This window comes from Vombatus ursinus, unplaced genomic scaffold, assembly GCF_900497805.2.
Source record: "Vombatus ursinus unplaced genomic scaffold, bare-nosed wombat genome assembly UNPS02014818.1, whole genome shotgun sequence".
NCBI classification, from domain to species: domain Eukaryota; kingdom Metazoa; phylum Chordata; class Mammalia; order Diprotodontia; family Vombatidae; genus Vombatus; species Vombatus ursinus.
Genome location: NW_020954596.1, coordinates 15,237,851 through 15,258,251, shown reverse-complemented (window position 1 = coordinate 15,258,251; position 20,401 = coordinate 15,237,851). Strand labels below are relative to the sequence as shown.

Here is a 20,401-nt window from a genome sequence, read left to right as displayed (position 1 = left end):
CAACACACATAGAAGGTTTCAAGTCAAAATGAGATGCGCAAAAGTCCCATGGTCCTTAGGGTGCAGCGGCAAAGCAGATGTTAATGCCTCTTTGTTCATATCACTTCCACAGATAAAATCCTACCAGTCTCTGCTGTAGCACCAGTTAACTGTGCCGAGCACTATGGTGGCAAGGATTTTTCTTTCTGAGTCTTTGGTGTGGGTGTAGCACTTTCAGGCACGGTTGCCAGGCTACATCTCTTCAGGGATGGCTTCCCAGGATGATGGCTAGGGGCCCTGGGCTGGAAGCATCACTATGCCTGAGCTCTTGGGTTCAGAGTTCAAGGTTTGTGTCCACAAAGGATGGGGGTGAGTTGGTCAGCGTGGTGGTTTGACTTGCCCAACACATGCTGCCTCCTACCTCTTCCTCAGGGTGCCTTGAAAAGCTTCAACTTTCCTATTTTTCTGAAGCTATCTTCAAATGCATGAGCACTGCCTTGATGATCTGGTCATGAGACAGGAAAAGGGTGACTGGTAGTTTTTTTTAAATGTAGAACAAGAGATCAGCCGAAACAACTTTGCACTCTAAGAGGATGCCTTCTGATAACAGCCTGGCTACAGTTTATGTGGTGACCTTTCACTGAACAAGTGGATTTAACCTTGTGCTGAGCAGAAAATTCTGGTGTTACTTTGAAAGACTTTACCCATGTTAATCACAACCCACAGTACAGGATAGAGGATGAAAGCTGTCACGCCCTTTTTCTGTTCTTTTGGAATTTCTAAAGTTTTTTTTTCACTTTATGCCTCAGCCAAATTTCATCTGTTTATTCTCTTAGCTAAGAAAATGGATCATCTGCTATCTGTGCCAGACAACTACAGTGGCAGTGTGTGTGTGTGTGTGTGTGTGTGTGTGTGTGTGTGTGTGTGAAAGAGAGAGACAGACGGAGCATGGCACAATGGATAGAGAGCTGTTCTTAGAGTCAGGAAGACTGGGATTGAAGTTCTGCCTGTGGCATATACTAGTTTTGTGACTATGACAAGCCACTTATTAGTACTCCAAGCAATTCCCTAAAAGTGTAAATTACAGACCGATGGTGTGTCTACAAGTGGAAAACACAAGGGCACTGCTTCTGGGAGAATTGTGATGAGGTTTAAGGGAGGTGCTCTGGGAAGGAAGGAAAGAAGCACTTATTAAGCATCTACTGTGTACCTTCTGAAATTTTTAAATTGTGTAACTCAATCATTCCTCTATATTAAACTTTTTTAAAATAAATATTTTATTTGGTCTTTACAACATCCCTAGGAGGCAGGTAGATGCTGTTATTAACCATATTTTACAACTGAGGAAACTAAGGCAGGCGGCAGTTAAAGTGACTTGCCCAGGGTCACACAGTTAATGGGGGTCTGAGGTTGAATTTGAACTCAGGTATTCCTGAATCTAGGCTAAGCACTCTCTCCATTGCATTACCCAGCCCTCTATCCATTATGCTATGGTCTGTCTGTCTTTGTCTCTGTTTCTCTCTGTATGTATCTGTCTGTCCATCTAGTTGCCTCCTTTGGGGAGATGATGGAATATGAGAACATCCATGTCTGTAAATTATTCTAGTGGGCTAAATGCATGGTTGGGAAGAGCCTCTTTTGATTAGATGGGTAGCCAGAACCATGGGACTCTCCAAAGAGGCCCAAGTCATCTTCGGCTGTCTCTTCACCTCATTGTCTTCAACTGTACTCCAGAGGTATGAAGATGTCCTGGGACAGGTCATGCTGTTATAGAAAAGGCCATGGTGCCTCCTTGGCTTTTTTTTTTATTATTCTTTTCCATTCTAGGTTCAGAGAATAGAGATTGAGCATGAGAGCAAGACACTAGAATCTTAGAATCTGAATTTATACTGGGTGTTGCAGCCAACCCAGCATCAATACCCTTAGGAGCAAGCAGCCCAGCCCAGCCAAAGGCCTTATCTGGTATGATGCTGCCTTTGGACTTGAGCTTGGTGGGACTAAGGCTATGTAGGCAATGAGTCCATTTTCCTAGAGACTAAGATGGTGTAAGGAAAAGTATGCCTTCAAGGTATTGGGGCAAATGCTTCTATGTTTGCTTTTGCTATATCTTTGACGTAAACATTCCTTTTCCAAAAAGCTAATTGCTATTAAATGGTTAAATGGAATAGAGATTTTAATCATTGACCCCTTACAAATATGGGGAATATGGCCAATGAGACTCAAGCTGAATGCAAAAAGAAGAGATACCCACAAACACCTCAGGGAAGCCTAGAACCCTGAGAGGAGATATAGCCTAGTCAGCCCTAAGAAAGTGAGATCAAAGCATTTTGCTCAGTTCCAGTTGTGTTCAACTCTTCATGACCCCTTTCGGAATTTTCTCGGCAAAGATACTGGAGTGGTTTGTCATTTCCTTCTCCAGCTTATTTTACAGATGAGGAAACTGAGGCAAACAGGGGTAAGTGACTTGCCTAGGGTCACACAGCTAGTAAGTGACCTCAGGAAGCGGAGTCTTCCTGACTTTAGGCCCGACACTCAATCAATTGCACCACCTAGCTACCCCAAATAAAGGTAACGTAAAACAAAAAACAAAAGCAATTAAAAAAGAAGCAAGTCTATAAAAACCCAGGTTTGTAACTAGTTACCTGTGTGACCTTGGGCAAATAGCTCCCTGCCTCTCTAAGCCTTGGTTCTTTGGTCCCTTCTAGCTCCATCATTCATGTCTTATCTTCTATATTTTAATTCAATTCAATAAACACAATGCCCACCGCATGCAAAGTACTGTAATACATTTGGGAACAAAACCAAAAAACAGTATTTGCTCTCAAGAAAGCATAAGATAAGTATAAACCAGTTTGAAGAGGAAGAACACTCCCAACAGCACTAATAAGCAAAAATTCCTGGAGTGGATGGATCTAAGCTGAGCCTTTCGAGGAGATAAGGATAAAGCAGGAGTAGGATAGTCTGCGAAGGAATAGAAATGGAAGATGGGATTGAACGAATGAAAAGCATTTATTAAATACTTACTATGTGCCAGGCACTGGGCTAAGTGTGGAGAATTTAAAAAAAAAAAAAAGGTCCATGCCTTCAAAAAGCTTACATTTTAATAGCAAAAACAACTCAAATATGGGAATGGTAGCCAGGGCAGGGATGTTTTGGTATGGTGGTCAGGGATGGTGAGTGGAGCTATAGGGCAATTAATTCATTCATGCTTTCTAGGAAGGGTAGTGTTATTCACTTAATGTTTTTAGAGATCAATAAGTAGACCAGGGTCTTGGGGCTTGGAGTTATGGGTTCCTGATCAAGACAGAGGGTGGAACAAAGTGGAATGGAATGAAGATGCACAGACAGCAGAAGGTCTGGCTACCAAAAACTCTCAACAACAGCAGCCAACTTCAGGGAAAAGCTAATAGTACAATTTGGATGAAACGTGGAATGCACGTAGGGAAGTCATGTGCAATAAGACTGAAAGGGTCTCATATTGCAGAGATTTTTAAGCACCAAGCTGAGGAGTTTATATTTCTAAGCTTCCTTCTATCTATAACACTGTGTTCTAAGATCCTCTCCAATTCTTAATTCTGTGATCTAGGTTCTAAGGTTCCTTTTACTACCAACATGCTGTGTTCTAGAACATACATAGAACATATGTTATGTTATATTCTATAGAATTCTATGGTTCTATGTTCTATAGAATGTTGTTTCTTCTAATTTTGTGGTCTATGTTCTACGTTCTTTTTCAGATGAGACATTCTATCTTCTGATGTCCTTCTAATGTCTTCTAATGTCTAATGCTCTGACATTCTGAATTAGAAGGTCCCTTTTGGCTCTGACATTCTATATTCTAAAACACCGTCTAGTCCCAAGAATTTACATTCTAAGGTCCCTTCCAGCTCTGACATTCTCTAGAATCTCTACTAGATCTAATATTGAATATTCTATGGTTCCTTCTAGTCTAAACATGCTGTATTTCTATGATTCCATTTTAAAGAGCCATTCTGAAAGACACAGGCAATAAATAAGTGCTACAGCAGCTCAGAAGTTGCCCTGAAATCAAAATATGTTGAGTGACCTCCTCCTTACCACACAGGGGGCCCTAAGGATAATAATAGGGGGGTAGTTATTTCTCTTCATAAGAAAGTTAACCTAGGAGCAGCTAGGTGGCACAGTGAATAGAGCACTGGTCCTGAAGTCAGGAGGACACGAGTTCAAATCTGCCCTCAGACCAAACACTTGACACTTACTAGCTGTGTGACCCTGGGCAAGTCATTTAACCCCAATTGCCTTAAAAAAAAAAAAGTTAACCTAAAGGTATTGATTCTTTTGGATAGCTTTTGTTTTAACATTGCCTAACTTTTCCCTTGTCTCTCTTCCTTTCCCCATCCCAGAGAGCCATCATATGTAAAGAAGAATATTTTATATTCATCCTTAACAGTACAGAAGGTTACAGTATCAGAGTCTATCGTGCTTTTTTTTGGAATGGCCTGGATAGCAATAACTCCAAGCTTGGTTTGAAAAGTACAAGATACTTCCTGTGGAAGTACATCATCTCTAGGAAATGAATAAAACCCTATTAAAAGTTTTCAGTGACTCTGCAGAAATATAGCTTAGTGGTGGGGGAAACCTCTGGTGAAAGAGGTTTCCTTTCTGGCAGCCTCTGACATTCTGGATAGCCCAGGGTCCAAGAAAGGATAGATAAGCAGTATGTGGGGAGGAGGGCAGACCAACAAGGAGTTACTTTTTAGAACTAGACAAAATAATATCAAAATTCATTTGTAGAAACAAAAGGTCTAGAATCTCAAGAGAAATCATAAGGGAAAAAATTAGGAACAGGGAATAGCACTTTCAGACTTGCAACAATATTATAAATCAACAGTGATGAAAATAAGTTGGTACTAGTTTAAAGAAATAGAAAAGTAGATCAGTGTAACAGACTAAATAAAAAAAGGAACAGAAAAAATAAAAAACTGTAAACAGTATTTGATAAATCCAGGACCATAAAAATAACAGGGAAAAGATCCTTACATTAAAAAAAAAATACAAGAAATGCTAGGAAAACTGGAAAGGAGTTTGGCAGAAATTAGATTTAGATCAATATCTTATTTCACATATCACAATAAATTTTAAAATATTTATAACCTGAAAATAAAAGGTCATATCTTAAAACTTAAAAACATTAGAAAAGGGGCAGCTAGGTGGTGCAGTGGATAGAATACCAGCCCTGAAGTCAGGAGGACCTGAGTTCAAATCTGGCCTTAGACCAAACACTTGACACTTACTAGCTGTGTGACCCTGGCCAAGTCACTTAACCCCAATTGCCTAAAAAAAAAAAATTAGAAAAGAATGAGATTAGATTATGAGGGGTGGTGGAGAAAACAACAAGCATGAAGTGCCTACTGTGTTTTTTTTTCCTTTAATCCTCATAACAACCCTTAGATACAGCTTGAGGTGATAATCAGAGCCAGAGAAGGAAGGAATTTTGAGCCTGGGAAGACCCAGGCCTATTTGTAGCAAAAGTGACAGTTAGTGAAGAGGGAAAAGTTGAAGATTCTGGAGATGAGAGGAAGAGGAGTGATTGATAAAGCAAAGTCCTGGAACAAGTGGGTAAGACCAAAATCACAGCAGGCAATGGTTAATCTTGTCAAAAAGGAGAATCTCCCCTTCCTATAAGGAGAAAAATAAATGAATGATATTGAGATGTGAAAAAAAACTGAGTTGAGTAGACCAATATATATAACTGCGCAATGCCTGACTTCATAATGGGGTTCAATAAAACAAATTCAAATTTGACCAATATCATTAAACACCTACCATGTGCTAGTAGATAAGAGATACAAAGATCCATCAGCTACACCTCCATCCTCAAGGACTTTACAACCCTGTGGTGATGAAAAAGAAAGAACCCACTGTCTGGAGTCAGGAAGACTCCTCTTCCTGAGTTCAATCCGGCCTCAGACACTTACTAGTTGTGTGACCCCAGGGCAAGTCATTTAACCCTATTTGCTTCAGTTTCCTCATCTGTAAAATGAGCTGGAGAAGGAAATGGTAAATCAGGCCAGTATCTTTGTCAAGAAAATCCCAAATGGGGTCACTAAGAGACAGTCACAACTGAAAAAAATGACTAAACAACAGAAAAATGGAACTCAACACATGAGCAAAGGAAGTGATATAATACTATGTGAGCTCAGAGAAGGAAAAGGTCAGTTCTTGCTCAGACATTTTAGGGAAACTCTCTCAAAACTTGTGTCATTTGTAAGAAGGAAAAGTAGAAAATCAGAACTGATTTGAGATGTTCTCAGCTTCTCAGCAAAAGACAAGTCCATGTCATCTGCTGAGGAATAGGGAGGAACCTTGAGAAGCATAGAAAATATTTATAAGGGCTGCTGCAGGGCACGTGAAAAGGAGGTAAATAAAAGTCACTGCATAGCAGTGAAGGCTCAGCTAAGGTGAAATGGCCTACGTCTACACTTGAACCAATAAACTTGGTTTCATGTCCTACTGCAGCAAGGCTCATCAGCCTGAAATGGGAATGGGAATGGAAAAAGCCTTTATGGTGTCTACCCAAACAAGGCAGAAGCCTCTGAGTGGAGTAGGAGGGTTTATTTTGGAGTATGGGCACTGCTCAGGAAGGATAAACCTGAGTGGGGTGCCTTTGTAAGAAGCCCTGGTCAGACAGGGATGTAAGAACCCTGGCTTTCTGGGAACGAGGTGAAAGGAGAAAAGAAGGAAGGAGAGAGGCTGGTACAGAAACAAAGGGAGGCAGAAGATGGGACAAACTTTGCTTACTTAATTATTTCTTCCAGGGCCTGCATAGCAAACACAAAATACATTATTTTGACAAAGAAGTGGCCTGTTTAGTCCTTTACTGTCCAGGCGTATGTACATTTCGTATGTAACTTCTGAACTGACTGAAAAGGAATTTCAGAAAAATTGGCTTGATTTGCTGACAGCCCAAAGGAAGTAAATTAGGATTTTTTTTTTCTTGGCTTCACTGAAAACAGTGAGAAAAAATAGGCAATCATGAAATCCTGATAATTATGAGATTTTTAACCCATTTAGTTTGTTAGAAAGCTATGTTGTACTCTAGGTACAATCTGTACAATTCCTTGGCCACTGTTATTTGAAAATTAAGACTGTATCTTAGAAAGGTTTTACCAATGGCTTCTTATATTGCAGGTTCTAACACATGCTCAAAAAAAAAAAAAAAAACAACTCCCTGAACTCACTTGATTGTGCTTAATCTCATTTCCTCCACCATCTTTCTATTCAACACCTTCCATGCTTGGCTTCTGGAGGATTTTATCATTCTTTTAACAACTGACCACTTCCTGCTCTCCCATCCATCTGAAGCCAAGTACAAAAGGCCTATATGTAGTCATAGTCACTTGACTATGGCCTTCATCCTACATGATTGTTGTGAAGATCAGGAGAGTGTATTGCATTGGAAAGAATGAAGGATTTCAAGTCAGCGAATTTAGATTCTAATCTCTGCTCTTACTACCTTGGGCAAGTCTTCTCTGGGTCTCAGTTTCCTCATTGGTACAATGTGGTCTCTAAGGTCCCCTCCCACTCCAAATCCATGATCAAATGAAGTAATGTGGAGGAGGGAAAGGATAAGCATTTATATAGCACCTACTGTGTTCCATGCCCCCAGCTAAGCACTTTTTACAAATACTATCTCATTTGATCCTCTCAACAACCCTGGGAGGTAGGTGCGATTACTATCCCAATTTTACACTTGAGGAAACTGAGGCAAACAGAGTGTTAAATGACTTGCCCAAAGTCACACAGCTAGTCAATATCCAAGGCTGCATTTGAAATCAGGACTTCTTGACTCCAGGCCCACTACCCTATCCACTTGACTACCAGCTGTTGCATAAAACTCAAAGTTTTGCATAAATGTAAACTATTATAATAGTAACATAGTCAGAATTGCCAGATCAAGAAGGAAAAATAAAATTGTTCCTCTAATTTTGTGCCCAAAGTAGGATTAATCTGAAGTGTTTATTAACATCCTCATCATGCCTCTTTTAAGCACAGGTAGAGACCACTGGCACTGTTTCCTTTGCTGTTCTATAAAAAGAACAATAAAAACAATAATAATAATTAGAATTTCTGTAGAGGTTTAAGGTCTGCAAAGGTCCTCACAGCAACCCTGAAAGGTAGGTGCCATTATTATCCCTATTTTATAGATAAGGAAACTGAGGCAGGCAGAGGTTAAGGGATTTGCCCAGGTTAACAGCTGGAATATGTAAAATATTGGTGCCTCACCAATGACTATCTTGGGAGTCTCTGTGTGCTTTTATAAAGGCCCTAGTTCCTTTTCCACTCAGTCTAATCTTTCATGCTTTCTAACCCTCCACCCATTCCCTTCCTTTCCAACTTTCATTCTCCAACCAATCCTTTGTGTTTCCCTCCAACTGCCTAGCCAATCTCTCTTCTTCCCCCGCCCTAACAAGGCATGAAACTATTTCCCCATCCCAGTTTTGTTCCTTTTTTCAATATTTCACCACATGAGCCATCTGTCTTCCTTAGCCTGCTTTCCAAGTTATAGCTCTATTCAATATTTACTGCCTCTGAATGATCAGGTAAGTAACAATATTTTTTTTTCCTCTCACTAAGGCTTGGATCCTCTCAGCAGGAAATATTGGTGAATTTGTAATAAATCAAAACATAATTTATTAATCACCCACTAAGTGTCAATAAGCATTTACTATATTGAGTCAGTAAGTATTCATTAAGCACCTTCTTTGTTCCACTGTGTTAAGAAGAGAAGATATAAAGAAAGACAAAAAGGACTCTCTCTCTCTCTCTCTCTCAAGGAACTCCCAGTCTAAAGTAGACAAGATGGAAACAGCTATGCATAGCAAGATATATAGGAGGTAAAGTGGAGATTAGGCACTAAGATTATTGTTGTTTGTCCTTCGTTTTCAAAGAGACCATGGTATAAGGAAGGTGATGTCATGACATGCAAGTGAACTGGATTTAAGTGAGGCAGGTCTGTACAATCACCAGCCTCACTTTCTCCTCCAGAGCCATCTGGGTCCAGTGGCCTGACATAGATCAAGACGACTGGAGATGGCCCCTGCTGACACCTAAGTGTTCTGGTTCCTTTTACCCAAGCACTAAGATTAACAAAGACTGAGAAAGGCTTCTTGCAGAAGGTGGGAATTTAGCTGAGATTTGTAGGAAGGCTGGGAAGCTGGGAGGTGGAGATGAGGAGGGATAGAGTTCTAGGCATGGGGGACAGCCAGTGAAAACGAACTGTGCTGTGAGATGGAGTGTCATGTTAGAGGGATAGCAAGGAATTTCTCCAATGTCAATGATGACAGAATGTGTGGGGTCTGGGAGAAGGGCAGTGAGGAGTGAAGAGGAAGAGTAAGATGTAAGAAGACTAGAAAGATAGGAAGAGGCCAGGTTATGGAGTGCTTTAAAAGCCAAACAGGACATTATATTTGAGCCTGGAGGTAATAGGGAGCCACTGGATTTGATCGACTAAGGCATTGACATATTTAGACTTGTACTTTAGGAAAATCAATTTAATATGGAGGATGGACTGGAGTGAAGAAAGGAGTGAAGTAGGGAGACCAACCTGCAAGAGATTGCAAGGGTCCAGGAATGAGGTGATGAGGGCCTATACCAGTGTGGTGGCAGGGTAAGAGGAGAGAAGGGAGCATATTGGAGAGAGAGAAGCAATAGAACTTTGCAAGTGATTAGATGTGAGGAGTGAGAGAGTGAGAAGTTAAGATGGGACCTAGGTTGTGAGTCTGGGTGACTGAGAGAATTGGTGGTACCCTGAACAAATAACAGGAAGGTTAGGAAGAGGCCAAGATTTGGGATGAAAGATAATGAATTCAGTTTTGGACACACTGAGTTTAAGATATCTACAAGACATCCAGTCCGAAATGTCCAATAGGTAGTGGGAGATGAAGAGTGTAGGTCAGGAGAGAGATTAGACAAACTTGCATTCTAGAAGCATCAACTTTTTTCTTAACATCTTGATAACTGTATCTCTCAAGATAATAGGTTTCCTTTGGAATGAATGCTGTGTGTTTTATTTTATGCATTGAAAAACAGAATTCTGCTCCATAGATTTCACCAGATTGACAAATGGGTCCATGGGATGCACAAAAATGGTTAATTTCTGACTTAGTTTTCTCTGCAAACATCAAGTGAAGTAGGGAAGAGGGATTCTAATTTGTAGTAGAGCGGAAATGAAGTTGGAATCAGACCACCTGCGTCATTTTAGGCAAGTCGCTTCTCCCTCTGAGCCTCAGTTTCCTCATCTGTAAAAGGAGAGGCCTGAACAAGATGATCACTACTGTCCCTTCCAGCTCTAAATTCAGTGAACCTGATTGCATTTGGTCTTCACAGAGGGCAAGTCCTGCAGGTTACCTGTGGACACAACTGAACGTCCCCCTCCTCCTGTCAGCATCCTATTGAGCTTGGGGTAACTGAAATCATTTAGCTATTGGGGCTCAAGCACATCCTCTTTATGGCCAAGACCAAGCCGCCTTTAGCTGTTTCCACCCAGCAGACAAAAGAAAGCCAGGATGTGAACAAGTGGGTCCCCAAACAGGAAAGTCTGCACATCTGCCCCCCCCCCCCCCGTGCGTGAACACCACACATATCCACCCACACACCACATTTCGTAGCCTGAGAAGCACTGTGGGAGCCCCTCTCCCCTGCCTCGTTCCCTTGAAATGGCCCTTAAATCCATCCCCACCTAAGAAGATAGGACCCCTCTTTTACACCCTACAGTCATACAGACCTGGGACTTCCACTGCTTCCATTTGCACAGGGTGGGGGGATCCTGGGTGGGGGGAGGGCGGCTTGGGGTGTGTTTGATGGTAAAGAAAGAGAAACATGAGCACCTGCACTAGCATGGGCTCTAAAGGCAGGGGTTAACACAAACCTTAGTGGACTTCTTAAGCATTTAAAGGGCTGTCACAGAAAAGAGGCTTAGACTTGTCCCACTGGGCCCTAGAAAGTTGAACTAGAAAGAAGGGACGGGAGCCACAGAGATGGACTTGGGCCTGACATAAGGAGAAACAACCTAACCTTTGGGAGAGTGAGCTCTCCCTGGATGGAATGTGGTCATGTGCAGCTTTCAGGCCAGGTCTTCAAGTGGAGGCTAGATGACCAGATGCTGGTCTGACGTACAGAGAATTCCTGTGAGGGCACAGGGTGGAGTCTGAGTGGCGCCAGAGGACTCTCCTGGAGAGCACACAGTCCGCAGCCACTCAGGGAACTCCTTGCCTTCGAAGCAAGCCTTGGTCTATGGTTTCTGTGAGGGAGGTCTAAGCCCAGGGCACGAGTAGAGGGCTCGCTGAAGGTGACGCCACCCCTCGGAAGTACAGAGGAAGGGGGTTTTGAGCAGATAACAAGGAGGCAATGAAGGCGACTGTACGGGTGGAACGGGGGGCAGCCAGGTACTTAGCTGGCCACGGGGAGCACCCATACCCATCCTTTGCACTGAGCGAGGCCCATTATACTTGGTATAAGCTAAAGAGCTGTCCATGTGGTTCACACTAGTGTATGTGCAGGTGCCTGGGCAGTGCTGAGGGCTGTGGGGGAGGTGCGGTGGGTCCCATGATTGTAATGCGAGGTGGGGTAGGTACTGGGCCTGGGAACTTGGGGCGGTACCTGCATGGGGAGATGGTAGGATGGTGCCTATGGTGGGAACAGGGTGCAGCCAGGCACTGAGATGGACACCAGGAATGCCCACACCTTCCCTCTGCAATGGACTTGGACCATCCTACTTGACTGAGGCTAAAGAATTGTCCAGGTGGTTCAGATGAAAGTATAACTGGTGACTGTCAATGCAGGAGCCCTGGCACCACAGAGGCTCAGTCTTTCTCCTCCTGGCTGAGCCTCCTTCAGCTCTGGACCACCTTTATGGGCTCCAGCTTGAGATCCATCTCTCCAGGAATCCTTCCTGGACACTGAGGCCCACATTGGTCTCTTCTTTCTTAGAAGGTTGCCCCTTGAGCCAAATCTTAAAAAAATCCAGGGATTTCAAAAGGTGGAAGTGAGGAAGGAGAGCATTCCAGGCAGCGGGCACAGGCATGGAGATGGGACATAATGCATCATGTGTGAAGAACAGCAAGAAAGCCTGGACCTCAGAGTGCCAGGAGATGAGTAATTTGTGTGATAATTACTTTCCATCTTTGATTTCATTTTGTTAATTTTTATTATTTAGGGGGAGGTCAGGACTATTTCTTATATTTAGGAGGCTACTGAGTTGGCTGAAATCTATCCCATGGGATATGAAAATTTACTTAAGGCATCAAATGTTCCTCAGATAAGAAGCCAAAAAGAGAGTCAAAGCTTTCCAAGTAATTTGACTTTTAGAGGATTTATGAACACAACAATGTAGGCTCTTTAATCTCTTCTGTCAATGAGCCCATCACAACCCTCTAAATGTAGTTTAATCAGTAACCTGACAAGCACTGGGGACTTTTACTTCCACACCTCCCATAGTTTCAATATTGGTCAAGAAGGCAGTCCCTCCCCTCTTAGCCTTCTGGAGACCCTGGGATTTAAAAACCTGAGAAGAATAAGAGACCAAGATTGTGTGGCATTGAAAATAAGTTTTAGACTGGTATCAGCTCAGCAGAAAAGAGTCTGAAATTTGGAGTCAAAGGCCCTGGGTTCAAATTTTGACACAGCTACTTACTACCTATGTGACCTTGGACACTTCTCTCTGGGTTTCATTTTTCTCATCTATAAAATTAGGTAGGTTGGATTAAATGCCCTCTGAGGTCCCTTCCATCTCTAAATCTATGACCCCTCTGCATTGTCCTTTCAGTTACAGGTATTTCTTCTTTTCCCCTTACCATTTGTGGATTAAATGGTGCTACCATTTCAACTATACCCATCCATTCCACTGGCTGTTTCTCTCTCTCTTTCTCTCTCTCTTTCTCAGGTAGCGTGGCTGGTCCTTAGACCTTTTTTTTCTAAGACAGATGACCTCTAAACTCCTTCCAACCTGAAATCTATGATTTACTATGACCAGGGGAAAAGAGTAGGCTTGGATCAGCCTTCGGATGCCTCATTCCTACATTAGGTTTTCTTTCTTTCTTTTTTAATCATTTTATTGATAGTTTTTGTTGTTACATTGCCTAAATTTCTCCCTACATCACTCTCTCTATCACTCTCTCTCTCTCCTCTTTCAGGGAACCATCCTATATGACAAGAATTCTTAGAAGAAAAAAGAGAAAGAAGAGAGAAAAACAAGCAAAACTAATATCCATACATATAAAATGTTCCACATTCATAGAGCTGCCACCTCTGCAAAGGAATAGAAGGAGATGTCTTCTTATGTTCTTTCTTTGGGGATATATACATACACATATATACATACACACACACATATACACACACACATAAATATATACATACACACGTGTAAATTTCCAATATTATTTTAAAAATTATTTTGTGGATTTGGGGTTTTTTTTTCTATTTACCCTGTTGTAGTCATCTTACCTTTTCTGATACTCCCAGTGTTTTCTCCTTCTACAAATCACTTTGTATTTACCGTACTTATCTGTGTAAATGTTGTAAACACTCCACCCCTAAACAGAATGTAAACTCCTGGGGGACAGGAAATATTTTGAACCTGAGAGTATAGTCTACAAACAGTAGGTGATTAATACCTGTTTATTGAATTGAATTACAAGGCGTGCTTAGGGAAGGTCATTTTCATGAGCCTCCCACTGGTACAGAATGAGCAAATTTCCTAAGTCGGCTTGATTTTCTTCACGGCTACTGAGAAAACAGGTCTCTGCCCACTTTCTTTTTTGTGCCTTAAAGAGGCCTGCTAGCTCTTCAGTCCCTCTGGGCATTTCTAGAAAGGACCTTTCTAGGACTCGTAGCAAGAAACGAGTTTTCCCAGCACACTCTACAGCTGTTGCTGTAACAGCCTGGGGGCTTTTTCTCTGAGGTTACAATTTAACCACATCCTTTATTTTCGCCTTCTTGCCTGCTCCTCAGAATGCCCTTCCAAATCCTCCCCATATTCCCAGGCTCACTTTAAATGGTTCCTCCTTCTTAAAGCTGATTCCCTGAGCTGGAATTGATCTCAGTTACAGGGGAATTCCAAAATCCACTACCTGTACTTGTATCCAACTTTGGATTTACCTAGACTCACAACCTCAGTACTCTTTACTCATCCCCCTCACTCACTCCACATGGACAATAAATTGTCAAATCACGTCATTTCTACCTCCATAATGTCATCTTAGACGTTCCCTCTCCACTCACACAGCACCCACCTACTTCTTCAGGACCTCATCAGATTTCACCTGGACTAGGGCAATAGCTTTCTAATCAGGCTTCCGACCTCCAGTCTTCCCCTACTCAATCCACCTTGTTGTTGTAGTTGTTTGTCCTTCATTCTGGAAGAGGACCATACATTGGGGAGGTGCTGCCATGATGTTTAAAGGAATTGGATTTGAGTGAGGGAGGGCTGTGCAAAGTCAGAGCTGTGAAAGTGATCTCCCTAAACATAGGTCTGATATATCTGTAGGACCAAATATAAACTTTGGCAACATGGACTTCTGTCTTTCCGATCTTTCTACACATGACTCCCCTCACCTAGGGGAGCTAGGGGTCTGGGCCTGGAGTCAGGAAGACCTGAGTTTACTAACTGTATAACCTTGAGCAAACCACTTAACTTCTGTCTGCCTCAGTTTCCTTAACTGTAAAATGGGGATAAAAATAGCACCACCTCCCAGCGATGCTGTGAGGATCAAATGACAATATTCTTAAAGCACTTAGCACAATTCCTGGCACATAGTAGGTACCTAATAAATGCTTTTTCCTTCTTTCCTCCCTTCTTCCCTCCCTCCCTCCCTCCCTCCCTCTCTTCCTTTCTTCCTGCCTTCCTTCCTATTTTCCTTCCCTTCTTCCTTTCCGCTCTCTCTTCTTCCCTCCCTTCCTTCCCATCCAGGTAGTGTATAATCTATCTATATTGGCCTACTTTCTTTTCCTCTTACATTCCATCTCCGAATGTCCATGCATTTTCACCGGCGGTTACCTGTACTTGGAATGCTCTTCCTTTATACCTCCACCTCTTAGAATCTCTAGCTTCCTTCATGCCTCAGGTCAAATGCTGCTTTCAGCAGGAGGTATTTCCCAGTGCCCCACACTCATTTTCCTCCATATGTCTTCCCTTCTAAATGTTAACTTCCATCTACTCTCTCTGTATCTTGTATGTTTCAATTAAGAACTTATAGTCTCTTCTGGGAGAACATAAGATTCCTGAGATCATGGACTATTTCTGCTTTTTCTTTGTATCTTCATTGCCTGGGATACAAAGCCTTGCACAGAATAGACACTTAAATGCCTGCTAATTGATTCATGTAATTATCTTCCCTAAAAGAGAAGATACTTTCACCTACTTTCGCTGGGAACACTAGTACCTTGATAACTTCAGAGAGAGTGACAGGTTCTTTCTAACCAAGGTTTTATTTTATTTTATTTTTTTCATGCTAATGTGTATGCTCTTATCTAGGCACCCTTGAACTGTCGCTTACTTCACCCTTGGTTTCTTGTAGCCTTCTGTAGAAATAGGCCCTCCTTCCCTACATTCCCAGGAGTTGCCAGGCCTCAATTTTCTCTAATTAGGCCAGAGGGCAACTTATACAAATGATTTTTAAAGTCAACAACCATAAGTTAAATGCAGTGAGTGTGTATTACTAAGGTACCTTTTTTGCAGTGTATACATGTTTGCAGTGTATACATGTCTCGGTATGACCCATAACTGCAATGGAAAGAAATCCAGGCCCTTGTGGTCTTACCATGGTAAAATGGGATTTAAAAATGCTAAAAGCCACAAGGAATTTAGTTTGCAGATGTATAATAATGTAGAAGTTTATACTTTGGTCTTGGGGACTACATTAAGAAATAGAAAAGGCTAATATCTGAATGAGTTGGGGGAGGATAATTTAGGTAACACACAATTGTTTACTGCTTTGGGAAGGAAGAGTTTTAGACAACAGATTACTTGGTGGTTACGTAAAATCAGGTTAAGCTACAACAAAAAAGATTCTCAGTCAGCCTTGGGAAGGAGTGCTACAATATAGTTTTCATTTACCTGAAGTTTTTCCTATGTCTAGAAAACATCTTGGAGGATCTCTACATGGTCATCCACATATTCATATCTAGAATATAAGAAGCAAATTGTAATGATTTTCTGATGGTTTTCTAGTTAAAGTCATTCCAAATGAAAACTGTGGACTACCAATCATAGAATCTTAGAGGTAGCAGGGACCCTACTCTCTAAAAGCCTGATTCTTTACAGAATTCTAACCATTTAGTCAAAGTTCTTATATAGAACATGTTTAGCTCTATCACTGTAGGCTGAAGTTAATATAGTACAGCTGGTAACCAACATTTTACGTAGAAAAAAAATTAGCTTATGAAGATCAGAACCAGGGTATGCTAGTAAATGTTTAACAACCAGCTCTCAAAAAACTCAACATACTTTTAACTTTAATCTTCATTATTAAGATTTACTTAGTTACTTTCTTAAGTCTAAACAATCAACCAAACAACAAATCCTGCACTGATGTATAGAGTTTGTCGATTTCCGAGATGTAAATGCTCACATTGAAAATTTAACAGTTTCTCTCAAGCTATTACAAGCTGGCATACAACTGGCAGAACACATGTTATCATTTACTCATAACGGTTAGGGGGCATATTGTAAAGCAGAACCTGTTAAATGAGATAGATAACATGGACAAGTGGAAAGAGCACTGGCTTTGGAGTCAAAGGACCCAGGTTCCTCTAACACTTTCTATCTTAATCTTGGTCAAGTCCCTTAGCCTCCTTTGGCCTCAGTTTCCTTATCTATAAAATAAGAGTGTTGGATTAGATGTCTTCTGAGATCCCTTCCAGCTCTAGTTTTGTGAACAGCCAAAGGAGTTTGGTATAAGTACTCATTGAGAAAAAATTGGATGAAGACCTATTGTCGAGGCTATGGAATTTAGTTGCGTAGAGAGTGTTAGGGAAATTCCATCAAGCTACATGAAATAGAAGGCTGGCCAATTAATATGTACCTGGAAGTAGGCTCACTAAACACCCATGATGGTGAATGCATTAGGCATATTTTGCACATTCTCTTAGGGACTGTGCTTTCATTGGCCAGTTCTGCCTTATCTATATGTTATAGAGAACAAATTGAAACAGTAATTGAATGGCAAGAGGATATTGTGAGCTAGATTGTCTTTGGGAAATGATATACTATTTTTACTGACTCCAAGGTTCTTTCTGAAACGTCCTCCTTTTTAATACCAATATTTTTTTTCCCAGTGATGCTGTATGTTTATGGAGCATGGCAGGCCACCATCTCTGAAGAATCAAAACCACAGATCAAAGGACAAAGAGAAGTCAAATGGGCAAGAGTGAGCTGCAGCACATGGTCAACAAAGAATTGTGAGAAAAAGGTGGCATAAATGATATTGTTAAAGAAATACACAGTAAGACCTGAAAAGAAAATGAACCTGTCATACAGTAAGAACAAATGAAAAATGATGGACAGTACTTGTGCTTCATTTCTACCAACGCAACATAAAGGTATCTAGAGGAATGGTCCTTCCTGTGGAGGACTCATGGGAGGACACACAGAATGAGGCTTGATAGATTTCTCTTCTGGTGCAGGAAACACCTATATCAAAGATCTCATTGATTCATCCAAGTATGGAAATAATAATTAGCTATTGCCTGAAAGTCTTCCTCTAATGGCTGACCACGGTTTGGAAGTGACTCTGACTTCTCAAAGGCCAGGCACTAACTTGGGCATACCTAACCAAGCAGAGAAGGGTTAGCAATAGACTGTATCATGCCTGTCATCCACAGACTAAAATAGTTTTGTTAGAAGAGGTATCTCACCAGATGGTGGCCATCAAATGATGAAATGTAGATAATTAAGGCCATAGGAATTCATCAAATCAACTACTATAGAATACAGAGTTTGCATTTTATGAAGGGGAGGGAGTACTCACATCCTCAGAAATCATGGATTTTTGGAATATTGAAGTAGAGCAATTTGATTTTAAATTATGCAAATCAACAATATTTATCAACTGTTAATGATTAAATGGTACTTGAGTCCAACCATGACTGGCACCTGGAGATTCTGGAAGGGACTGGAATTGTGGAATAACAAAGTGGAAGCACTTTCGCAAGGAGCTATCCTTAGAGGAGTGTAATTTATGGCAAAAATCACACTATGTGGTCTCTCTCTCTTTTTTTGGCCCAGCATCCTTAGTGAGCTCAGGATTAAATGCATTGAAAAGAATAATGGATCTGAAATTAGAAAGACTTTTGAACCTGCCACATGCCGTGTGACTTTGGACAAGTCATTTCAACTCTCTAAGTGTGTTTCTTCATCTGTAAAGGGGAAATAATGATGTTTACATTACTTCCCCTTATCTTTTACCTATTTGCATACAAGAACCGGGGATCATTGATTCTTTTTTTCTTCTCCCCTTTCTCAGTTCTCCAACTATCCCCCATTACAGGCTTACCGGATTGGGCCCTCACAATGATATTTACCTCTGGGACTTTCTTTAAGGAAGTTTGGGGCTTCCTCTTTCCAGTTCCTCCCGACTGTTTCCTCATCTGCAAAATTAGAAGGTTGGAGCAGATGATGTCTGAGGTCGCTTCTAGCTTCTAGACTTAGGATTTGGTCTTTATAATGAATTGGTTGTTTCGAGGATCAAATAAACATCTATGTAAAGCACTTTGCAAACATTGAAATCTCTCTATAAATGTCTTACTATCTTTTCTTGCTTCTCGGCTATTTTGCTTCAACCCCAAATTATAAGGTTCATGAAGTCTCCTAGGTAAATTTTTGCTTTTGTTTACCCAGGAGCTTCTACAAGCCAGGTTTGAAGCCCTGGTTATCTTTCCTAGCAAGACTTGGACCACACCCTTCTTTTCCCCACCCGTTTTTTCCCTCAGGCCCCATTAATTGTCCTAATCACCAGCAAGCATCCTACTGTGAGGGGAAATCAACAACTGAAGTTCACTGCTTTTGATGTCAAAGCTTTTGAACTGAACATAATTTAATTTTTTTCCCTTGACTCAGATATTCAATTTGAGTAAGTATTATGTACCCTCTGAGGCTCCTGAGGCATGCAAGTAATTACCTTGATGCTAGATGGCTCCACTATGCTGAACTTTTCTTATTTTTCTTTAAATTTTCTTTTTTACATGCCTAGCTTTTAGGAGTCACTTGGTTCTTTAAAAATTGTTAATTTAATAACTATAAATACAAGTATCCAAAGAAAATAAAAAAAATCGCACCTAAAACATAAACTCTGAACTATCTGTAATTTGTTTTTTAGGGATTTTTTTGGCATTTTTTAAAAATTAATTTGAGTTATCAACAATCACTTCTGTAAGCTTTTGAGGTTTAAATTTTTCTTCCCCTCTCTCCTCACTTCCCTCCCCAATTCAGCACGCAATCTGATATAGGCTATACATATACATTCCTATTAAACATATTTTCACATTAGTCATATTGTAAGGAAGAATTAGAACCAATAAGAGGAACTACAAGAAAGAGAAAACAAAACAAAACAGAAGGAAAAAAAAGAGCAAATAGTATGCTTCGATCTGCATTCAAACTCCATAGTTCTTTCTCTGGATGTGGATAGCATTTTCTATCGTGAAACTTTTGGAGATGTCTTAGATCCTTGCATTGCTGAGAAGGGCTAAGTCTATCAAAGTTAGTCATCCCACAACGTGGCTGTTACTGTGTACAACGTTCTCCTGGTTCTGCTCACTTCACTCAGCATCACTTCACAAACCTTTCCAGGTTTTTCTGAAGTCTGATTGCTAATCATTTATGAAATCTGACTGCTCATCATAGCACAGTAGTATTCCGTGTAATTTGCTTTTAAAATGTTTATTAACTTTCTTAAATCAGAAAGCATTTCTCAAAAAAAATCATTTGTATACATTATCAGATTTTTCTGCTTTTTTACATAACTATAGTCATGCATATTACTGATCCTAGAAGTTTTCATCATGTCATTTCTTTTCATATTTCTTCATGTGCTTCATATTTGTCTTTTTATGGTACAATAATATTCCATTAAAGTTGGTATTTTATTATCTGTATGACTGAGTCAGTCTCTTTCCCCACGGTGGGTCTTTGTTTCCTCATCTAAATGGGGGAGTTGGATTACATCTCACAGAAGTTCCTTCCCACACAAACATCTTGTGACTCTATACATATGACACTTTGTTCAGTTATTCCCCCATTTTGGACACATGAGTTTCTTCCACTTTTTTTCTTTTTTATCCTTACAAATTAAGCTGCTATGACTTGTTAATATAAATGCAGATTGTACCAATTCACTGGGCTGCTAGCAGAGGAAGAGCATGCCTGTTTGCCCAGAACCTCACC

General features: G+C 40.8%; 1 long non-coding RNA gene across 1 annotated transcript in view; it reads right to left on the bottom strand.

Annotated features, from left to right (window-relative positions):
* LOC114023509 overlaps nucleotides 1-19,395 on the bottom strand; it is a 102,605-nt gene extending 83,210 nt beyond the window's left edge. The window contains exon 1 of the long non-coding RNA XR_003566809.1: nucleotides 18,541-19,395. This is a non-coding gene — a long non-coding RNA (uncharacterized LOC114023509). The remainder of the gene's footprint in view (nucleotides 1-18,540) is intronic.
* Between the last annotated feature and the right edge of the window lie 1,006 nt (nucleotides 19,396-20,401).